Genomic DNA, 11,863 nt, shown 5'->3' with positions numbered 1-11,863 from the left:
TACTTGCGTTTTTTTTTTTTTTTTATTTTATTTATAAGGCACCACAAGTGTTTCGCAGCGCCGTACAAAGGAACAGTACAGGGAGACAAAACTTGGCATAACATAGAATAAATAACAAAAATAGGAGTACAAATAAAGAGCGCCACAGATCAATACACATTACAGCTTAAATATAAGTAGTGAGGACTCAATCAACATACTATAAGAGGCTTGTGGCCAATGATGGAGATTAGTATGCAGACGAAGATGGTCACTGAGTGTTTGAGTATGGGAGAGCTGTGAGTGAAATGTGAAGAGAAGAGGGCTTTGACAACAGGAAGGAAGAGGGCCCTGCTCGGAGGAGCTTACAATCTAGTAGGAAGGGGAGACAGACAGATTACAAGAGGTGCAAGTGGGTGGTGGCTAGATAGCAGGATGTAAACAGGCAAGGGGTTGAGAACCAGCTGGTTTATGCAGTGGAAGGGTACGCTTTGATGAATAGGTGAGTTTTCAGTGCCCGTTTGAAGCTTTGCAAGGTCGGGTAGAGTCTAATGGAGCGAGGGAGTTTGTTCCACTGAAGGGGTGCAGAACGGGCAAAGTCCTGTACTCTAGCGTGGGAAGCAGTGCTCAGGGTGGAGGAGAGACAGTCATCTGCCGACCGTAGAGGGCGGGAGGGTGTATGAATGGAGGTGAGGTTAGAGATACAGTATATGGAGCAATGGAATTAGAGATGGCCCTGTATGTGAGTGTGAGGTGTTTGAAGAGGATTCTCTAGGGGAATGGAAGCCAGTGCAGATTTTGTTGAAGGAGAGTGTCAGAATTAGAGCGGCGGGAGAGGAAAATAAGCCTGGCTGCAGAATTGAGGACAGATTGGAGAGGAGCCAGTTGGGACTGAGCGAGGCCGGTGAGGAGAGCATTACAGTAGTCAAGCTGTAAGATGACCAATGAGTGGATGATCAGATTAGTTGCACTCTGTGAGAGAAAAGGCCTGATGCGAGCAATGTTGCGTAACTGGAACTGACAAGAATGGGCCAGGGCTTGGATGTGGGGTGCAAAGGAGAGGGAGGAGTCGAGAGTGACACCCAGGCAGCGGAGTAGGGGAACCGGGGAGATGATGGTTTTGTTAACAGTGATAGATAGGGGCATAGCTCTGGGTGGGGGAAAGATAATAAGTTTGGTTTTGTCCATATTCAGCTTTAGAAATCGCTCAGACATCCAGGAGGAGATGGCAGAGAGCTGTTAAATATAAAAGGTAATTAATACCAATACTTTCCCTTTAGTGTGATGCCTTGCTTCATCTGTAAAGTGTGATGCCTTGCTTCATCTGTAAAGAGCACTGTCCTCTCTCTCTATACATCTAACTAATACTGTATACTCTGTGGTATAGAGTCAATAGGCCAGGTGACCTTTAAATTTTACTGTCATAAGATCAGGATCCTCACAGGTTTGTTTTTCTTTCTTATCCTGAAGCTGAGCGCATTTTCTCTGACCTGCTTTTTTTCACATAGCACCTCCTCCTCCAACCCACTCCTCATCCTGTACAATCACCCCTGCAGTGACATGCTCAGTGCCTCCCATGGTCATCTGAATGGTAACGGTACAAGAAGTGTGAAATTAAAGCCCCGCTCACACGGAATGATTTGAAGGGCAATGTGGGCCTTCTTCGATGGGAACGACCAATCGTTCTGTGCATCATTAAAGATGTGCGTACCTGAATATCAATGATGGTTTATGATCTTTCCTGCATGCAGGAAAATCATAGAAGAACGATTTGATACGCTCGTGAATGATGTTGGAACGCTTCTAGCATTGTTCCGTGTGTATGCACCTTAAGAGAACTAGTTACCCCTCCTTTGTACAAGAGACGTGAGGTCAGGTTTTACCAGTTCACAGGGAAGTGGGCTTACATGGATTTTTTTTTGTTTTATATAGACTATGTTCTTCTCTGCACCATGATCCTGGCACTACGATGTGGGTGTAGTATAGTGCCCCAACAGTCAGGAATCGGACGGTTAGTATAAACATTGGAATCCCGACTGCCGGTACTCCGTCAAGGGTGCAAGCATATTGAAGCCCCTTGCCAGCTTGCTGCACTCACCCCAGGTTCTATACTCCCACTAGGGGTTGTGGATCCCCACAAGGGCAAATAGCCCCTGTAGGTCGGAATCCTAACTGTCGGGAGGTCATCCGGCGCCCGTACATTGTACTATTAAGAATGCTAACTTTCTTGCCGAAAGCAGTGTAACTGTAAACCTGCTGTTAAAGCATTTTTAGGAGATTGGACGTCCTTGTCGTCAACAACTACAGTATAGATTATGTAGCAGACCAGAACAAGCCAAGAACATGGACAAAAGATTTTTTTGCTACAGGCCTTAGTCCAAATTGCCTTGTGCGTAACATGTGAAATGGATGATCCATGACCTGTCCGTTTCTGCCTGGCTACAGTTCCGGATAAACCCGTTTGGACTCTGCATTTGTCAGTATAGGGCTATGCAGGTATTCCCATGGAGAGAATGCCTTCTGGTAACAATCAGTCAAACCTTTGAAGCTGCAGCTCCTGAAGCTTGTCCGGTCTCTGGAGGAGTTGGGCCGTGTGTTGTTTTTTTTTTTTTTTTTTTTTTTATGTTCCATAGTTGAACTTAACTCTGGGCTACTTTTAATAAGTACACTGTATCCTAAGGAAAGATGTAGTTAACGTTTGAAACATTGACACTCACAGATTGGACCTGTACTAAGTTACTTATTATTGAAAGATATGATGGTACTGGCGGTCCGGCACTCTGCTTATAGAGCAATGGGCCCCGGTGCCCTCCCTGGGTAGGATAGATAGCTGGGGAAGAATGGGCGGCACTGCGGGGAGAGTTTCAAAGAATATATATATTTGTGGAAAACAACCAACGTTGGTCGTTTTCCACAAATATATATTCTTTGAAAATCTCCCCGGGGTGCTGAGATATATATATATATTTGTCCAAGAATCGGCACTCCCAGAGACAGGTTTGTAACTTGAGCCGGTGCCCTCACAGGTAGAGATATGGGCAGGTGTGGTGCGGCACTCTCGGCATAATAAGACACACGAAGTCAGCTTGTGGTCAACGTTTCAATTTTATAGGCAAAATTCCTGATGACAATTTTGCCTATAAAATTGAAACGTTGACCACAAGCTGACTTCGTGTGTCTTATTATGCCGAGAGTGCCGCACCACACCTGCCTATATATATATAGTTCGAAACTCTGCCATCTGTTGGCAGCGAGTGAAATTACATCTTTCTCTCACACATGCACAAACAGAGGCAATCACAAGGTAGCAGTATCGCTTTGAAAGCATTTGCTTTTAGCGGGCTTACTAGTGAATATATATTTTTGATTGTAAACAAAAAAATGATGTACAGGGCTACGACGGCTGCTGCGGTAGAGGCGCTATATAACTAAAGCTATTGCACGGTTGGGAGGGAACACTAAGGAGGGCTGGAGAGGAGTCTGCAATGGCTGCCATCACTGCGGGGTATGCCTCCCCTGCTCCCAGATCATAGTTTAATGAAATGGTTGTGTGTGACGGTGACGGGCATTAAGGATCTTGTCACACTGGAAGTTGTCTCTGCTGGCACTAACTCTGAATGCTCAATGCCAATAGGACATCTGCCACCTGAGAGGAATTAGAGGCCTATAAAAATGTGAGTGCTATGCCACAAATATTCAGTATCACCCCCAATATACCTGCTGTTATTCTCCCCCCCCCCTCATCTTTAGCTATTTGCAGCCATGTGTAGTAGAACTCATTGAAGTAGTTAAATGGGAATACAGCAACGTCATAGCAACTATGAGTGCAAATGAAAGATCCCATTCTAAACTGGAACAATAAGGCGGCATTGCCACGATATTCAGCACAAGCTAAATTTAAAGGAGTCTGAAAGGCACAAGGGTTATGTTATACAGATGGAGCCTCTCTCAGCTTTGTGAATTACCAGCTGACAGGCCCCAGCATCTGTCGGAAGGGGGTGCATCACTATTCACCAGTCTCCACCGCCTCCCCCCTAACCCTGCCCTCTCCCTGAAGAGGAGACCACCGCCGAGTGACTGTAGGTATATGTTTACTTCTATAAAACCCACAATTTAGTAGAGATGTTTCCTATAACAACCATCAGGTTCTAGTTAGTATCTTCTAGATCAGTGGTTCCTAACCCTGGTCCTCAAGTACCCCCAACAGTGCACATTTTCCAGGACACCCGGCAGGTGCACTCATTATTCAGACACATTTTGAAATATCCACCGTTGGAGCTAATTATTTAACTTTAAATTCTGCGCAGGACCCTGGAAAATGTGCACTGTTGGGGGTACTTGTGGACCAGGGTTGGGAACCACTGTTCTAGATCAGTGGTTCTCAAACTTAGTCCTCAGGACCCCACACAGTGTATGGTTTCCAGGTCAATGGGCAGGAGCTCTGTGTGTTACCATCTGTCACATTTTAAAATAAAATCCACAGCTGACCTGAAAAACATGAACTGTGTGGCATCCTGGGAGTATCCAGGCTTTAAGGCCCCCATACACGGTGCGATGCACGTTCCTGCGTACATACTTTTTGTACTGCCTGCGGATCACATGCATGCAAAACGCATGCGTTGCGATGCAATCCAGCCCATACAGGGTGCGATCATCGCACCGTGTATGGGCACCTTTAGATAGACAATCAAAAGGTCAACAACTATAGATCAACAAGTTGTTTTTTTAGGTTGACATGAATTTTTCATGTTTTTTGTTGTTGTAAGAAACAGACTTGTTCATATTTTACCATCCATGTGAGCATAGAGTTAGATTATAATAGCATTCAAAGTGCAGCGAGGCATCGAGTATGAAACATGGAGAGTGTAGGGGGCTTGATACACTTATATGATGTCTATGTCGACAGACAACAATAAAAACTTAGACTTGTGTCGACCGTTATTTGTCTACCTTTTGATTGTACACCTAGACAATGTAGATCTATAATACCATAACCCCTCCGAGTACCTGTGTTCTAGAAAGTGGTAGATAAACATTACAGTAAGCAGAATCTAAATGGCTGCAAAAGGGCAACATCTCCACTTCTGTAAACCCACACTTTAGTAAATATACCCCATAGCTATACTGGGGCAGGGACTGACGTGAATGACTGATATACTGTAAAGCTCTGCATAATATATGTGCAGGATACATAACGGTTAATACATCTACCCCAAAACAATAAAAAAAATGGTCTAATGGTTCACTAATAAAATGATAACTTCTTTCAAGCATCCAGTAGAGGTTGAGGTCTGAGCTCCATTTGTTAAGATCTGCTTGCTAAAGCAATCAGATCATCATCTGATGTTCCACACCAGCAGTGATGTGTCCAATCATCAGTAAGCTGTGTGCCCATCGCAGACTGGCCAAGCTCAGCAGGTTTCTGTTTTCATTTAGGTCTAAAACACGGAGGTGGCTACCTGCCACCTGGGGGTGGGCGGCTGACAGCTCTGGCTGTCAGCCGCCCACCCTGTTCACAGAGCAGGGCGCCGCTAATCTAAGGCACCAGAAAGTGACTTACATTAGCAGGCCCGTCAAAAATAAAGAAAAAAGTTTCGGGCCCACTCGCAAGGCTGCAAATGGATATTTATGTAAAACATCCATTCGCAGGCCTGTGGGGACATTCGGTGTTCAGCAAGGGGAGGGCATTCGCACACCCGGCATTACTTGGCTTGGCGAAATACCGCTGCATTGTACGTCAACCCAAATGAGAGCCCATGGTTCATCCTGACAAAATACAATTAGGGCTTTGATCACAGAATTTGGATTTATCAGCAGAACATTCCCAACAATGACAGAATCTTATATGAAGCACACCACACACAGAATGAAAACTTTCATTGTTTTATTTATCGATTTGAGCTTTTTACAGAAATATAATTGCAAAGAGTATACAAATGTCCCAATAAAAGCAAAATATCCTTTGTTTATTTAACACGTTATTACAAGATTGCTAAAAACAATAAAAATACCTCTGCCCCTCAACAGAACAAACTCTGCTTAGCTGGTATAAAATGAATTGCTGCCCTTTACGTCAGAGCTGCGCACTGCACCACTCACGGAAGGAGGATGAAGAGGTTTCGCCGGCAGAAACAAGCACCTGCTCTGCAAGTCTGTCTTGTGCCCCTATATGACCACAAATGCTGAAACTTCTCACTCTGGAATTACACATTAAATAAAGTACACATATGTCTTCAAGAGCCACCATGTATAATTGGCGTAGCAAACAGGAATCAGCGTTAAATGCCACAGATGCCTTTTTGTGTATCCGCCTGTTAGGAGTTCAAGATGACTGGGATTTGTTGTCCAAAGCTGACCATACATCAGAACGACCAGCATCAGATCTGAGTCGTTTACCGATTTTCCCAGCAGCTCCCAGACCCACGATATGCAACTCGAAGCATACTGGTCGTTAGCAGCATCTTCAGATCTTACGTGCAGCACATAAGATCTAAGGATTGATCTCACGACCTGCGTATCGTACCGACACACCTCCCGATGTGGACTCAAAACACACACAAGGCATCGCACGATCAAAATCGTGCTTTCGGGCCTGGAATCGTTCTGATATATGGCCAGCTTAAGGCTCTACGCCTCAGTTGTATTTTAGAGTGGAGGGTTTAATGTCATACTATTGTATCTTGTGTAACCAATGAATAAAACAAACTTGAAACTGTTAAAACACAAAATATACATACTATAAACTGCTTAGTATCCTGTGGCTATAAATGAATGTAAGAAATGAGTTATCTGCCTTCCTCAGCTGATTGGTCTGCCTCAGGGATAGAACAGTGTTGAATGTCATTACTGTGTCATAGTCATTACTGTGACTTTCCGCAAAGGCAGTGTACACAATACAGGTCAGTATGTGAAGACGTAAGTGCTGATTTCCAGTCACCCAAAGGATGGTCTTCATTTATAAGGCTTAAGGCTAGAATCTCAGTGAAATCTGTAATACATTAAAAGGTGTATTTATCCTGCGCCCATTGGAAGCGTCCATTTTGTGGGCTGACCCACTATACGTGAAAATGCTGGGAATCACAGGAGGCGCCCAAGGCTCCAAATGAAACGACAGGCTGCCTCTCAATGTGGAGGTGATTGGTGCACTGAGGGACCTTGCCACATTGATGGCCCAGTGGATGAGGGACAGGAAAAGAATTGAGTTGCATTAATAACCTTATTCTGCCATTTTTTTTCCATCCTCCCCGATGAAGCATGCAGTTGTGACTCTGCAACATCAACATGATGTCACTGATACACCTCACACTAGGTTTTAACTAAATACAATATTTAACATGTAGTGATTTTATGTTGGTCACTAGAATGGGTAGCTTTAATATGCAATGGATTTTGAAAGCAGACTGGATTTCAAATGGTTATAGTAATTACTGCAAAATCAAGTTTATTTGGCATTAATTACTGTTGATCTTTGAAAACCATCGCTCAAAGCCTCCAAGGAGTAATAGTCAACTGCAGCAACAAGTACTGATCCTCAGGTGGAACGGATGAATGGGTAATACTAGAGATCCCTGGGCTATACCTGGCCATACATCTACAGATTGATTGTCAGATTTGGCTGGTTGGAACAAAATCCTGGTAATGGATGAGAGCAAAGGACAGTTGACGATTTGCTTTGAAATGCTGGAAAACTGCCAAAAACTGTAATTTAGATATTACCAGGTGTTTGATCCAACCAGTCAGATCTAACAATCGATCTGTAGATGTATGGCCAGCTTTTGGCTTACTTGAGTCCAATTACGGACACAGAACTAGAGAGCTGTAAACTTTAATTATTCAAATAGTTTCCGTATCACAAGGTGGCAACTTACCAGTATTTTTGTGGTGAAATAGCTGCAGTGACAGACAGAAAATGTCTCCCTGTGATGTTGCGCTGGAAAGAGAATTACTGGGAAGAACACTAGATGGCGATCTAGAACATAGAGCTACTTCTATATAATCGCGCGCCATCTTAATGAAGGATGCCGGCTGAGATTACAGACAAATCCCAGAGGTGGGTAAGAGGCTTTGGGTTAGGCACTAGGGGGAAGGTCATTGCCGGTAAAAAATAAACTTACCCAGGAACTGTTGGCATTCACAGCACTGGGATTCCAGGGCTAACCCCTTACTTCTCACACTGTACATTTTAGGACAAGTAGAAAGGGGTATGGGCCATAGGGTTGACTGCATAAAGCTCGACATACAATAGGTGACCACTAAAGGTCAACAGGTCGATACAAGAAAAAGGTCAACAGTCAGAAGGTCGAAATTAGTTTTTCACTTTTTTGTCCTGAATTTTGACGTATGTCAACATGGACACTATCAGTGTACCACTGTGTTCGCCATGCTTCCAGCACGGTGCCTCGGTGCACACTAATATATTCTCCATCCACGCCCCAGTGGATGGTAAGGTATGAATTAGCACCGGTCGGCACAAGTTTGCTCAACAAAGAGTGAAAATCTCATGCTGGCCTTTTGATAGTCGACCTAATGCTTGTGTCAACATTCCGACCCAGTCCACCTTAGCCATGTCAACCTTTAGCGGTGGATCTAATATATGTTGACCTTCATAGTGTTGTGCTAGCGACCGTATCCCGTAGAAAGTGCTAGATCCCAACCCTTCCCCCGTATACCCCCACCCAGACTGTGATGAGATTGCAGGACCTAGAACCGAGATTACTGGTACTATTTAGCAATAGTAATTCTAGAAAGCCCTGTAACACCCAAGGTATTTCGCAGCTTTAGCCATAGACAGACGTTTAGTTATTTTTAGAGATGTGCAGGCTCTGATTTACTCTGATTTCAAAGCAGGATCTTATTGGCTATCAACTGTCAACAACTGTCATGTGATTTGGGATAGCCAATAAGATCCTGCTTTGAAATCAGAGTAAATCAGAGTAAATTAGAACCTGCACATCTCTAGTTATTTTGTGGTTAAACAATGTTTAATCGTTTTTTTTCTTTTGGTGAAATACTTTTTTTTTTTTTGGTAGTTTTTTTTTTTTTAAGTATTATATTTTTAAATATTAGAAAAGCTAAAATAGACACAATTTTATACATATAAATAAATGTACTTTTCCATGATTATCTTCCAAGTAATTAGTGTAACCCTACATATATATTCCCCTATTCCTTCCATTTACTTCAATACATAATGTATGTAATTTTCTCTAGTTTAGGGAAAGTTATGGGAGCTGGAAGTGTGTTTTAAAAAAATAGATATTTGTTTCCCCTACTTTTTTATTAGAATGTACCACAGTAGATCAAAATATACCTTTAAGAGACACTACAGATATTGTCCATATTTACATCTGTTTGCTGTAATGCGGGGGGACATACCAGCACCACACAGCGCTGACAGTATGTTAGATTGATAATATTTGAGTGCCATTTTGTGCATCACAGTGGGTACTGCATCCTGTATGCACTGGCTGCTTTGCAGATGCAAGCAAATTGCTTAGCAGAATTATATGGTTAGCATTTTGTGCCAATGAATCAACGGCCATCAGTGCGCCTGATATATGTCATAGAACACATAACATTGATATGTCTTTATTTAAAAAGCAAATGCAATTTTGCCCCCTATCCAATAATTGAGGGTTCCCATCAATAGTAAGAGAGTTTGTGCAATACCAAGTAGTTAATGGCATTATATTATTCGTTAAACGTACCCAAATTGTATACTTTAAATTCTGTTACACCAAAGAGCAATGGTTTTGCTTTTTAAATGACTGTTTTAGTGCTTAGTGATATTGGGCCATCAATTAAAAGGCATGGTTTTGCCTTGTAAAATGACTGCCCCTTTAAAAAACATTTGAGTTCCGCCGGCACCGCACACCGCCACTGAACTCAAGTGGTGGTGTGCAGGTGGCGTAGACTGAGCGGTAAGAGAGGAGAATTATATCAGACAGATCATGTTATGGTCCACTGACAACTGCATATTGCTGGGAATATATATATATATATATATAAATATATATATATATATATATTTGTACAAAAAGCAATGAGGGGATATAAAAAGGACTTCTTCGGCCTGCCTCCCTCCCCCAAAATACAAACTCCTTTACAGCAGCACTTCCAGTTCTCCCCTGCCCCCTTTCACATAGGAGCAACATAGACAAAGACTGACATACAGTAACCTCCCACAAATGTGTGCAAAAATTAATATCTTATGTATAATATATATATAAACTTTTTTTTATATACCTTATATATACTTCTGCTAACATACTTGTTCAGTACATGTAGCAAATACCAGTTTACTAAATACAAAAAAGACTTTCCAAAAAAAAAATGAAACACACATTAGATAAAAACCATCCAAAAAACTTGAACGATTGAAAACTGTATTAAAAAAAAAATTAAATGGCCTGCAACAGGCCTCGCTCTGAAAAAGTTCCCTTCATATGGGTAATAAACCCGCAGTATTGAAACCAATAAATCATGGACCGGATGCTTTTAGCGCCCTAGCTGCCGGCGAACCGCACCAATCCCATGATGCTCCTCCACTAGCTTGTGGTATGGGCAGATGGTGGGCCGAAAGGAGCCAACGCCAGATCCGATGTCTCCGGTTAGGAGAGATTCAAGGATACAAACGCACACACATAGAGAACAGGAAGGGAAATGGGCCATCTACCGGTAGAAACAGATTTAGAAACGAACATCTACATGGCTCAATAAAATAATAGTCGCAGCATCCTGCACCCACTAGGGGGCGACAGAAAACAGGATTAAGTGCAGCATTACTTATTAAATATAGGAGGACTCCCTTGCCACATGTAAGAAGAATGTGGATAGACTAGGGAGCGCAACCCATTTTACATAATGGCAAAGACTCACGTGGAAAACAGCGTCCCACTGCCGAAGGGGCCCCAGAGAAGAGACACACTGGCAGCGGCACATTGTAGATGCAGGACCATTTCATAAGGTATGCTATGCGGACTGCCCTGTAATGAGAGAGCTTCTCAGAAGGGCAAATACATGGATTCCTTCAGGGAAAAATATAGGAGCATATATATGAGTGTAACTATATATATTTATCATTATGTACATATTTATATATATACATAGACACTACATAACAGACAAGGCTGAAATAAGAGGTAAACGTCACAACCACTGCAGGAAGCCACCGCAGGAGTTTCTGGGTTGTAGCTTTCTGGAGAATGAGTTCTATTAGCTCTCTAGTCCTGGTTGATAAATACTGTAGATAGATGAGAACAAGGAGGGGGGTACACAACAACACTTCGGACCTCTTCTACTTGGATCGTAGGAGACACACAGAATAATCCAGTCTGTTAGGCCAATAAGGACGTTCCCTCCTGAAACAGAAGATGAGATGCGTGTGACTATTGGTGGAGCAGGTACAGAGCAGCCTTCTAGGTCATTGGCAAAATCAGTAAGAGATTTTATTTTTTTTAGCTAGATTGTTACTTCAATTGTACCCCTGAACCCCTTTACTCTGCACTGAGGATGACGCAAGTCGGACTGGTATCACATGTCAAATTGCAAGGTTGCAGCCAGGAGACTACATGCCCTAACCCAGTGCTTCCCAAACTGTGTGCCCTGGCACCCTGGGGTGCATCAGGACACTTGCAGGGGTGTCCTGAGTTGGTGGCCCAGGACCAAGTATAATTATTTATGATCACAGGTGAAACCAGTGCAGGTGAAACCAGTGGTTTCACAGGTGAAACCAGTGCGGTCAATGATAACCTGGACAAACAGTAGCGAATCCTGTCTCTTACCATGTAACTGACCCTAAGGATGACATATAAACATAATCAATAATTAACATTCTGCCTAGGGGTGCCGTGAAATAGTTTTGATGCTCAAGGGCTCCATGATT

General features: G+C 42.9%; 1 protein-coding gene across 12 annotated transcripts in view; it reads right to left on the bottom strand.

Annotated features, from left to right (window-relative positions):
• Nucleotides 1-5,846: 5,846 nt before the first annotated feature.
• NFAT5 (nuclear factor of activated T cells 5) overlaps nucleotides 5,847-11,863 on the bottom strand; it is a 131,048-nt gene continuing 125,031 nt past the window's right edge. For all 12 annotated transcript variants that reach the window (XM_083164918.1, XM_083164921.1, XM_083164922.1 and 9 more), the window contains one exon: nucleotides 5,847-11,339. The gene's annotated coding sequence lies outside the window, so the exon portion shown is untranslated. The remainder of the gene's footprint in view (nucleotides 11,340-11,863) is intronic.

This window comes from Crinia signifera, chromosome 11 (genome assembly GCF_055691185.1).
Source record: "Crinia signifera chromosome 11, ASM5569118v1, whole genome shotgun sequence".
In the NCBI taxonomy this organism is placed as follows: domain Eukaryota; kingdom Metazoa; phylum Chordata; class Amphibia; order Anura; family Myobatrachidae; genus Crinia; species Crinia signifera.
This window is presented reverse-complemented; position numbering and strand designations above follow the sequence as displayed.